The following is a 10,617-nucleotide window of genomic DNA, read 5'->3' as shown; positions in this document are numbered from 1 at the left end:
TATAATTAAATTATACATATAATATTATCTTTTATACATTTACCTTGTTGAAACTCTCTTCTAAAGTTACAAATATTATGACCGTGAACATAAGTCCTTAAACAACAAGTTAACCAATTTTCTCTTTGCATTTATTTCATAAATCTATTGTCAAATTATCATCGCACCTACTATATAATTAATGAATAATTAAATGGTGTATTGACCTTAGTAATTAATGCACTGGAGCTGTGGAGGACGTTTGATGTGAAATAAGCATGGACGCAGGCGACAATTATGATATGAGCACCCAATTTGATACGTCATGACCAACCTCCTGTGCAACTAGCTGTATATGAATACAAATATTTTGTAGTAAAACTAAAAAATAATTATTTTTTCTTATTGTCGTGCATTTTCTATTACCTTAATGGCAACTTCGGCAAAAATTCGACTTGGTAGATGCCAAAACTGAAAAAAGAGAACATGGGGGTGGGGAAAATACAATGTTGGTTTTTGTTGTATAATCCTCTTAGGGCAACTAATAAGACACCTTCATGCTCTTAATTTATCGACATTCCAATTTTACTGGATGTCTCCAAGAAAAGAAGCATCAACACAAAGGTTATTTTATAGAGGAAAGTCGGCATGTTTAGTACTTGGTCGTCCAGAAATGCATTTAAAAACAATACTTGGGATATAATTATAAATATATATTAATTACAGATAATCTTGCTGCCATTTTCGTAGACATTTGTGGTTGTTAGGGTATCAAATTCCATTTGGCAACGCCTACTTGTCTCTGATGGGGCGTTGAGTTTTGCAAAATGTTGAATAAAGATGTATAATTGGGGGGAAATCTTTCACTCAATTTTGGTGTGATTTTTATATATCAAAAAATCATTAGGAAGGGAGAAGATGTTGATGGTAGATTGACAATATCTCAAAATGAATCATTGAAAAAAATGATTGTAAAAAAAGAGAATATATTTTGTGAAAGTGTCACTATAATACTTTGAATTTTAAGAGGATAACTATTAATTCTAAAATATAGCAACTTTAAATAATAAAAAAAATAATTTTTTAAAATTAAGATCGAAAAAAATTATTAATTTTTAAAAATAAAATTAAAAAAGATAAATTTTTATTTTTTAAATAAAACTATTAAATAATATTTTATTTTTATATTAATAAAAAAAATTAATGATAAATAAATATTTAAATTTTAAAAAAATTACATATATTAATTTGAGAAGGAATTAATCTTTGGACGAGAGAAAATCTTTTGACATTTTTGATAAATCCCTTCCAAATTAATTATTTTAATTAATTACCCTTATTTAATTGGATTTCGAATTCGTTAAACGTCTTCCTTGGAATACGAAACCAACTTACTAACAAATGTGTGTTGAGTTAAAGACAGACAGGTCTCAAAAGTAACGCATGAACAGAGGGTTCACATGGCGGAAACTGCGGCGGTTAAGGTGGGTATGTATGGGTGTTCACATGCTGGCGTTTGTTGACTCTTCGTTTAACGAACCAACCACATGGGGAAGATTTGAAGACTGCTTTTAATAGTAAAATATAACAGCCTTTGACCATTTTAAATGAAATTCTAAAGATGCACGCATAGAAACCCTATTTTTCTCTTAATTTATGTTTTCTAATATTTATGGCATGTAGTTATGGCCTTTGTCGGCTACCATAATTTGTTTTTTTTAGACTGCCAAAAGACTTAATCTCAATCTTATAATTATCATTTTTTTTAAATTTAAATATTAATTTATAGTTTAATTTTTATTAGAATTTTTTATTAGATCTAAAGATAAAATTATTATTTTATCAAAAATATAAAAAAAATTATAATAGTATCACATTTCTTTAATTGAGATTTTAAAAATTGACAATTTTATTTCAATCTTGATATTTCTAATTTTAAAAAGTGATTTTCCCTTCCCCAAAATTCCTAAGTTTTGTTCTTTCCTCTCTAATGACAATCTAGTTATGGTGACTCATTTTTTATAGTCATTCAACTATAATAACCCATCTCTAATAATTATTTTTTCATCTCTATCAACGAAGAAGAGACGTCTTTATCTCACTGCCTTTTTTTTAACAAAAAACAAAAATGATCTCTATATCATTAATACAAAAAATATATAGAATCTCGTTAGTTGAGTAATACTGGTAAGGCCAACAATGGGAGTCTTTACTATCTATGTTGCTACATCAAGTCATCAACTAAACCCAGCGGTGCAATGAAGAATAATTTTAATTTACCTTTATTTTGTTCGAAACACATGGCAAGAAAATCTTCAAGAGATTCAGCTTGTGACTATTTAATTGGCTTAATTAACAATACAAACTTCTCAAAATTCCCATGTGATTTGGAGAATCAAAATCTAACAAAAGCTTCTCTTCACCTTATTATTCTTGACACTACTAAGAAGTAATTCTTTGCGTATGACTCAAAATTTTAGGCTGCCATTACTGTCAATGGAAGTGGGTTTGGCTGCATGCATCGCATATGTTCTTAAAACACTAAAAAAAAAAAAAAACTATTCGCAAGACAAAAATAACAATACAATAAATATTCGGTTATTATAAGTGTTATTTTGATGATTTTAGCAACTCATTATTTATAGTCTTATTAAAAATAAATAAATAAATTTATGATTTTAATAAGAAAAAATTATTATTAAAAGTTTGTTTTTCGTCATTTAAAAGTTTTAACCACTGAAAAATTTCACCTTTACTTATCGTTATATCTTTTCTTGTTAAAAATAATAACCATATAAATACTTATAATAGGAAAAACTATAACGATATGTGATAACAAGATTTTTTCTACAATTAAAACTTTTTAAAACAAGAAATAAACTTTTAATAATTATTTTTCCCACTAATGTCAATTCTTTTCGTGGTGAAACTAAACCTTATAATAAGTCATTGATTATTAACTCCAATTAATAACAGGAAAGTTGAACTTTCAAGGGTTAATATGATGTTGTTTCTATTGGCAATACTTTGGAATTATAAGCAGATAAAGACATATGATGGTCTTTTGAAAACCCTAGAACTGTTTTTTATATCGTCGCAATATCATTGTAATGTTCTCTCAATTAAAATAAATCAAGACAAGAATCGAGCCTCAGCACCCAGCTAAACTAGATGGCATCTCATTAGGACAAAAGCAGATTATACCTTTCCATCTACCAGGAAAGACAAGAAATAAGCTCAAAAAACAACTAATAATTATAATAACAATAAAATTAACTATGTCTGTTGTTTTCTTTGTCAAATTCTGCCTCGGGTAGGGATTAAATATTATATATAGTTTGACTGGCTGGCAAGGGGCTGCAACATCCAGCCTCCACTTGTTTGCTGAATATCTACTTGCCCTTTTCTTCAAGAGCCATATTCTCTTATTTTATGATTCCCTTTGGCCTTTGCTACTCCTTGTATGTTAGTGTTCATTCAACTTTGAATTGAATTCCCCAAATTCATCTAATATAATATGTATATAAATGCTGGCGCTTACTTTTTTTGTGGGTGAAGAAGATTCTCGTGCATTTTGATAAGCTAGCTGTTGTCTCATCACTGTGTAGCTGATAAAACTATGCATATGCTTCGTCGGCAAGTAGAATAGTTTTGTTATTAACTTATTGTTAATTATCTCTTTACCGTTAAAAGAGTCGGTAGGTAGCTTTCATTTTATAATCAAACCACAATCTTTTATATTGTCCTGCGTTTCCTCTTTGGACATTTGGTGCAAACTATACTGTCTTATTGATTATTTAGCATTAAAAATATCCCTCAGATTCCACTGATTTGGTATTAGTAATAACACTTTGTGGATCACTACTCAAGTCATACTATCATTTCGGAGTGAAACTAACTATATTAAATATATAAAACTCTGAGTTCAATAATTAATCTAATAATCAACATATTAAATAAATTAAAAGTATAATTTTAATACGATTCTAATGAGTTTTAAATTTAAACTCTTTCTCTTAATAATTTCAAATTCTTTATCATTCAAACTACGTCTTAAAAACAATAACATTTAAAAGTTGTCACAACGTATCTACCGTAACTTTTCTTACTCATTTAACCGTTGACCTAATTAATACGTAATATGCAATATTCAATCCAATTTTGATCATCATTCATCATGTGCAAGTACTACTACATCTTTTGGTTTAATGTTTCTATCATTGGCTGCCCCCCGGCCTGCAAATAATTAATAATATTAATGTGAGGGTCAAGATTATTAAAATATATATGATGTTAGATATGGCGTAAGCATGAATGCAGGGTGACAATTATGATACGAGCGATGTGATATCATGGAGCAAGAAATTTTGGAGTCAAACTAAAAAATATTTGTTCTTTCTTATCGCCATGCATGTTGTATTACCCTAGAGACACATTTGACACAAATTCGGCTTCGTAGATGCCAAGAACTGAAAAAAGGGAACACACAGCTTGGGAAAACACAATTTGGGTTTCTGGTTGTATAATCCCTAAGAGTAACTAAGAAGGCACCTTTTCTGGTCTTAATTTATTGAGGTTCCAATATTATTGGATTTCCTCAAGAAAAGATGGCATATATATTACTTGGTCTTCTAGAAATGCATTGAAAACAATACTTGGTATAATAAATATTAATTACAGGTAATCTTGCTGACACTTTCGAAGAGTTTTGTGGTTGTAAGGGGAATCAAATTCCATTTGGCATTTCTTACTTGTCTCTGTGCGGCGTTGAATATTGCAATATATTAATGTTTAAGTAAAGATACGTCACTGCAGTGCTGGGACTAACGGGTTCATATGAATGTGATCGCTCTGAGAGTCAAATTACAACATTTTCTAGTCATTTAATTAAAAATTTAGATGAATTCGTGATCTGAGTCAGTTCTATTTGAAGATAATGTTGTAGTTGAGTAGATTCATGTTCGTACATCCACTACCACAACTTAGTTTCATAAATGTCCAAATGTTGGATCATGTTATGCACATGTTCATGAATTTTTTACTAGTCTTCTGTGTGGGCATCATTCGACTATACTTATTCCGACATATTTAAAAAAAATTATCCAATTTATTGTCAAAGTTTATCAAATAAGAATTATAACCATATCTTAAATAGTTGATTATCTATGTAAGTATAGCTCTAAATATATTTAATAAAAACCTAAGATTTGAAATGCGACCTAATTAATCTATATGAGAATGAAACATTTAACCAATATTTACGATATTTTATTTTTTATCTTTTCTAAGTGTCGTATCATTATGAAACTTTTATTCTTGTAGCCAATTAAGATACTACAAATTTGACATATCCCAAATATCTATTCACCCAATTCATTTTTCAAAGGTCCTTTTGATTTAGTGAAATATTTCCATTCCTTATAAATGTGTCTATTATTCATTATTTTTGAAGAGTTGTTGCTCAGTTGTGTTTGGTTGGACATAGTTTCAATCATGCTTCGATTTGAAATGTCTAGATATTTTAAGTGAAAGAATGGCAGTAGATCAAACATGTCTATCTTTTGGGTTCTTGGAGGAAGAGAAATATGATGCTTATTAGTATCAAATTTGAAGAAGATGATTCTCTTACTTCAAATTTGAGGAATCTATTATAAATTTAACCTAAAATATGAAACACTACAAAATTGAGAAAATTTGAATAAATACTAAAATAGATCAAATGATAAAGAAATGAATGAATAAATATAAATGGGAAGAAAATTGATGAAATTGAAGAGAGTTTAAGAGTTGAGAACAAAAATATAGTTGAAAAAATGTTTTGTGAGAAATGAAATGAGGGGGTTTGGGGAAGGGTTGATTTGGGCCTTTGGGCACCTCCCCAGGCTTAGACCAGTCTTCGCTCACCCCCGGGATTAACAATTGTTTGGGGGTGGAAGCAAGGTCTGTTACTGAAATGAACATTTCAGCCCAATATTAAGTACCTTCGATTCGGCCTCATTATGCCTAAATCTTTCTGTATAGTGAAATAATTGTCAGTCCAATTAAAACCAAAAGAAAAATTGAAACTTCGATTGAAAAATTTGTTATCTTAACTACAGGATGACAAAAAATAAAGCAATAAATGATCAAACTCCTCAGTCAATAACCAAGATGACCGCTTTGGGATCTTCTAATCTCTTCAAAATGATTCAATCAAGACAAATAACCCAAAACGCTAATGACTCAAGAAAATGGTGCAAATAATTTTTTAAACATGAAATTAAATTCCAAATTTTAGTAGATTTTAAAAGATTTGATGAATATTTGACTTGAAGAGAATTCTACAAAAATCTCTCCCCATTTAAACTCATCCAAATATTACCGATTGGGTCAAAATCAAAATCAAAATTAATCAAAGAATGTGACATCTATTTGACTGTCCTACAAACAAAAACACAAGAGATAAGAGAAAAATATGACTGAATGATACAAAGATTCTCCGAATAAAATTTGAAAAATAAAAGTTTTTTCTCATATTTCTTGCAAAATGAAAAGGCTACAAGAAGGTGCAAATATTCAAGTCATTCCCTGCCACGAGGTGCCAAAATTCAAAAGAGTTTCTTGCATAGTTACGAAGGCTGTCAAAGTGTTCCCTTATTTTCGAAATTTCCTGCCACAAGATGCCAATAGTCAAAATTGCTTCCTATAAAGCTATAAAGTTTCAAGATATTTAAAAGATTCGTCTATAAAACTTAATAATTTTTATAAAGATTCAAATTTGTAATAATTTTATTAGTTAAAATAGTTCAATACTTATAATATAGATGAAGGGTAAGATCTCGATTAAGAACCAAGTTATCCTTTTGCAAGTTCAATAAGATTTTTAAAAATTTTTTCATTCCAAATTTATGTGAAGATTTTGGATTAACAAATAGAAAATATTCTATTTTCAATATATCAAAATATGGTATCTACAAAATATAGTAAACTATTTATTAACTCTTGTCAATTGAGATCACAACCCAAATTTACATGAAAAATTATAAAGAAAAATAAAGAAGAAGGAATTAAAACTCAAAATGCTTATTGAGTTTTACTTTTTACTTTTCACTTTTCTACTTGAATTTTAAGATTGTGTAATTCTTAAAAGCTTTCTCCCTTTTTAACTCTACAATTTTCTTCACATATTGAAACAAATGGCCCAATGATATAAAGAAAAATGAAGAGGCAAAATAATAATAATAATTAAAGCTCAAAAAATGTTTACAGGGTTTTACTGTAACACTAAGTTTCTACTTAGTTTAAAGATGGTATAATTAAATTTCCTAGGGATCTTCTTTAAACCCATGAATTTTTCAAAGCTCATAACATTTCTTGTGGGATTCTCTTCAAAACCATGAGTTTTTTCAAAGCTTAACCAACCCCCTTAAGTCCCAGAATACTACTGCAAAACTTGATACTTCAACCTAATATACTTCTACAAAACTATACATTTAAACCCAGAACTCAATCACAACTCTAAAATTCAACCAAAAACACAACAAAAATACCTTATTTCAACCCAAAAATACAATTATCTGACCAAACCAACTTCAACGATAAACCCTAAAATGGGACCTCCAAGTGGAGATCGAATCTAATTCAGTAGTAGGAGTTGTGCTTGTCACTTACAGGCAACCGGGAAGATTTCAAAGGCATTTGAAAATTTAAAGAAGCTTTATTTCCACTGCCCAAATAGATATTGCCACTACAATAGTTGTTGGAACCTAAAGGAAGATTATTTCAGTCCGTGATGAAGCTTTAAATTTGTGCAAAAGTAAAATATCGATTAGGGTAGAAAAAAGGTATACATTATCCCATATCTTAGATGGCTCCTTATTTCCATTGCATAATTATTAGAGCCATGGCTAACCAAATATTGTGGTTATTATTCAATCCGTGAAGAGATCACATGTACCATAAAATTTTAAAAGCATTTGCTCCAATAACAGCGTCTTTTAATACTTTTTCATGGGTAAATGATTATCTCAAAGGGTGAATAATAATTTAGGATTAAAACTTTTCCAAAAACATTTAATAATTTACTAAACGAAAATATTATTACAAGCATCAGGTCGTTGTAGTATAGTGGTAAGTATTTCCGCCTGTCACGCGGACGACCCGGGTTCGATCCCCGGCAACGGCGTTGTTTTTTTTATAACACAAGCTTTATTTCAGTTTTTAACCGGATTTAATTTTCTCACGTGCTACCAAAATTGAGTTGACATTGTTTTATACAATAAAAAACAACAAAAATAAATTAAACCCTTTTCCAGTAATAATTGAATTTAAAAATCAGCATTTTGTGGTGTTGTGTTTGCATTTGAAAACTTAATAAATTTCTAATTTGAATTATTTTATGGTGATGTGATCTTCCTTAAAGTCTTAAATGTCATTATCTTCACTACAACTATTTTATTTTATTTTTATACTTTTTAAAAAACAAAATTAAGAAGAATTTTGGTTTAAAATAGGTTGAAGCTGAATAATAGGATGATATTGGCGTGAGAGTTGTAAATTGAAAAAGGGCAATAATTTTGAATGCCCAACCGAATATTCAGATTATGTATCATTATTTAATTATGTTAATTTAAAATAAATCAAATATATGATAACATATCATCTGGATATCTAATTAGATAATTAAAATACAAAATATTCCTTATATTTCAGTTGTTGGAAGGTTGATCCATGCTCAGGTTTATGCAAAGTCTGACATTACATTTGTTGTTAGGATGATATAGAGTAGAGTAACCTAAATATAAACTATTAGAGAACTACAAAGAAAATGATGCAATACTTTCAAGGAACCGATGAATATATGTTAATATATAGACAATATGATAATTTGGAGGTACTTGATTACTTCGACTCAGATTTTGCTAATTGTGTTGATTTAAAAAAATCAACTTCTAAGTACATTTTCATATTTATTGGTGGAGCCATATCGTGGAGGAGTTCCGAACAATCATAGATTGTTATATCTATTATGGAGGTTGTGTCCGTCTCTTATCTGAGCTTAGAATTATAAATTTTAGTTTTACACTACTAAAGATTTATTGTAATAATTCAGTTGTTGTCTTGTTCTAAAAAGAATAAAAATAATAATCGAAATAAATATATTGACATTACTCATATGAGAACGTATAAAAGAGAATAAAGTGTTAATTAAACAATTCATCACAAAGTTTATCCTATGTTATAATTGTGATAGGAGTTGATTTCATTGTGTGATTTGGTGTATATGCATGTTTGTATAATGAGACTCATACGCACTATTGGGTTAATTTGTTTTTTGTTATTTAATATGCATATTTTTATTGAAAATAACAATTATTTTGAACCAAAATAAGGTATAAAGAAATAAAATATATTGTGATACATAAAAAATAACACTCATTCTTATAGGATTTATGCCCATGATGTGCAATTTCATTTTTGTATATAAGTAGAGACTTAATTTAAGTCTATCACATGAACTCATGCATTGCATCCAATATAATCCAAAGTGAACCATATGACAAGAGGATATTTATTTGCAAATGGGAAATAAATTATACATAACACAATGTTACTTAAAAAAGGAATAATTTTTTGGGTGGTTTCACTTTAAGCATCACTAGGCAAGCCATTTATCGTTATTTAATGTTTGACTTAGAATCTTACTATCTTTCCCATCATAAATTTATATCTTGTCACAAATTTTTCATCACTGTATTAGAAACCCAATGAAAGAAAGGTCAGGAATTCAACAAGAAGCAGCATAAAGAACACAAATTTATTAATAAAAGTGAAAAAAAGGAACAAAAATGGCATTCAATAGAAACCTTGAGAGAAACAACTTAAAAGAAAAAAAAAGACAAACTTTAAGGAGAATTGAGTACCTGGAATAAAAGGTTTTACATTTTATTTTCTTCACAATCTTGAAATCAATAAAATTATGTGTATTCATTTTAAATATATAAATATATATATTTATATGTATTATCATATTTAATGATTTTAAATTAAAAATAAAATAATATTTAATTATGTAATAACATATATAAATATATACATATTTATATATAAAAAATAAGTACGTATAGTTTTATTATTTTGAAATATAGGCTATTAATATTCTAAATATAAAATATGAAATTTGGATACTATATTAAAAAATATATATTTTGGTTTATATAATTTTTAATTTTTTAATTTCAATAACTTGTTTTTAAGGTGACATTAAATTAAATTCATATAATAATCTTTGTCCAATACCTTTTAGAAGTTAGAGAACGAAACAATGTCCAATAATAATAAAAATCAAAATTAAAAGTCAAGGAGACAAATGCAATGAACTTTGTTTCAGGGGGTGCCCATGCATCTAGGGCTGGATTCGAGCCGAGCCGAGCTCGGGCTCGGCTCAGCTTTTTAAGGGTCGGCTCGAGTTCGGCTCGAGCTCGACTCGAGCCGAATTCAGCTCGGCTCGAGTTCGGCTCAGTAACGGCTCGGTTCGACTCGTTTATTATATCAAAACGACACCATTTTGTATATATATATGGATCAAAATGACGCCGTTTTGTATAAAAAAATTTTTAAAAAAATATACCGAGTCAACCCGAGCTAACTCGGGCTTGG

General features: G+C 28.8%; 1 non-coding gene across 1 annotated transcript; it reads left to right on the top strand.

The window, feature by feature from the left end:
• The first annotated feature begins 8,071 nt into the window (after nucleotides 1-8,071).
• On the top strand, nucleotides 8,072-8,143 carry TRNAD-GUC. The gene has a single exon. It is a non-coding gene; the product is annotated as a tRNA-Asp (tRNA).
• The last annotated feature ends 2,474 nt before the right edge of the window (nucleotides 8,144-10,617 follow it).

The sequence above is a fragment of the Mangifera indica genome, chromosome 3 (assembly GCF_011075055.1).
Source record: "Mangifera indica cultivar Alphonso chromosome 3, CATAS_Mindica_2.1, whole genome shotgun sequence".
Taxonomy (NCBI): domain Eukaryota; kingdom Viridiplantae; phylum Streptophyta; class Magnoliopsida; order Sapindales; family Anacardiaceae; genus Mangifera; species Mangifera indica.
This window is presented reverse-complemented; position numbering and strand designations above follow the sequence as displayed.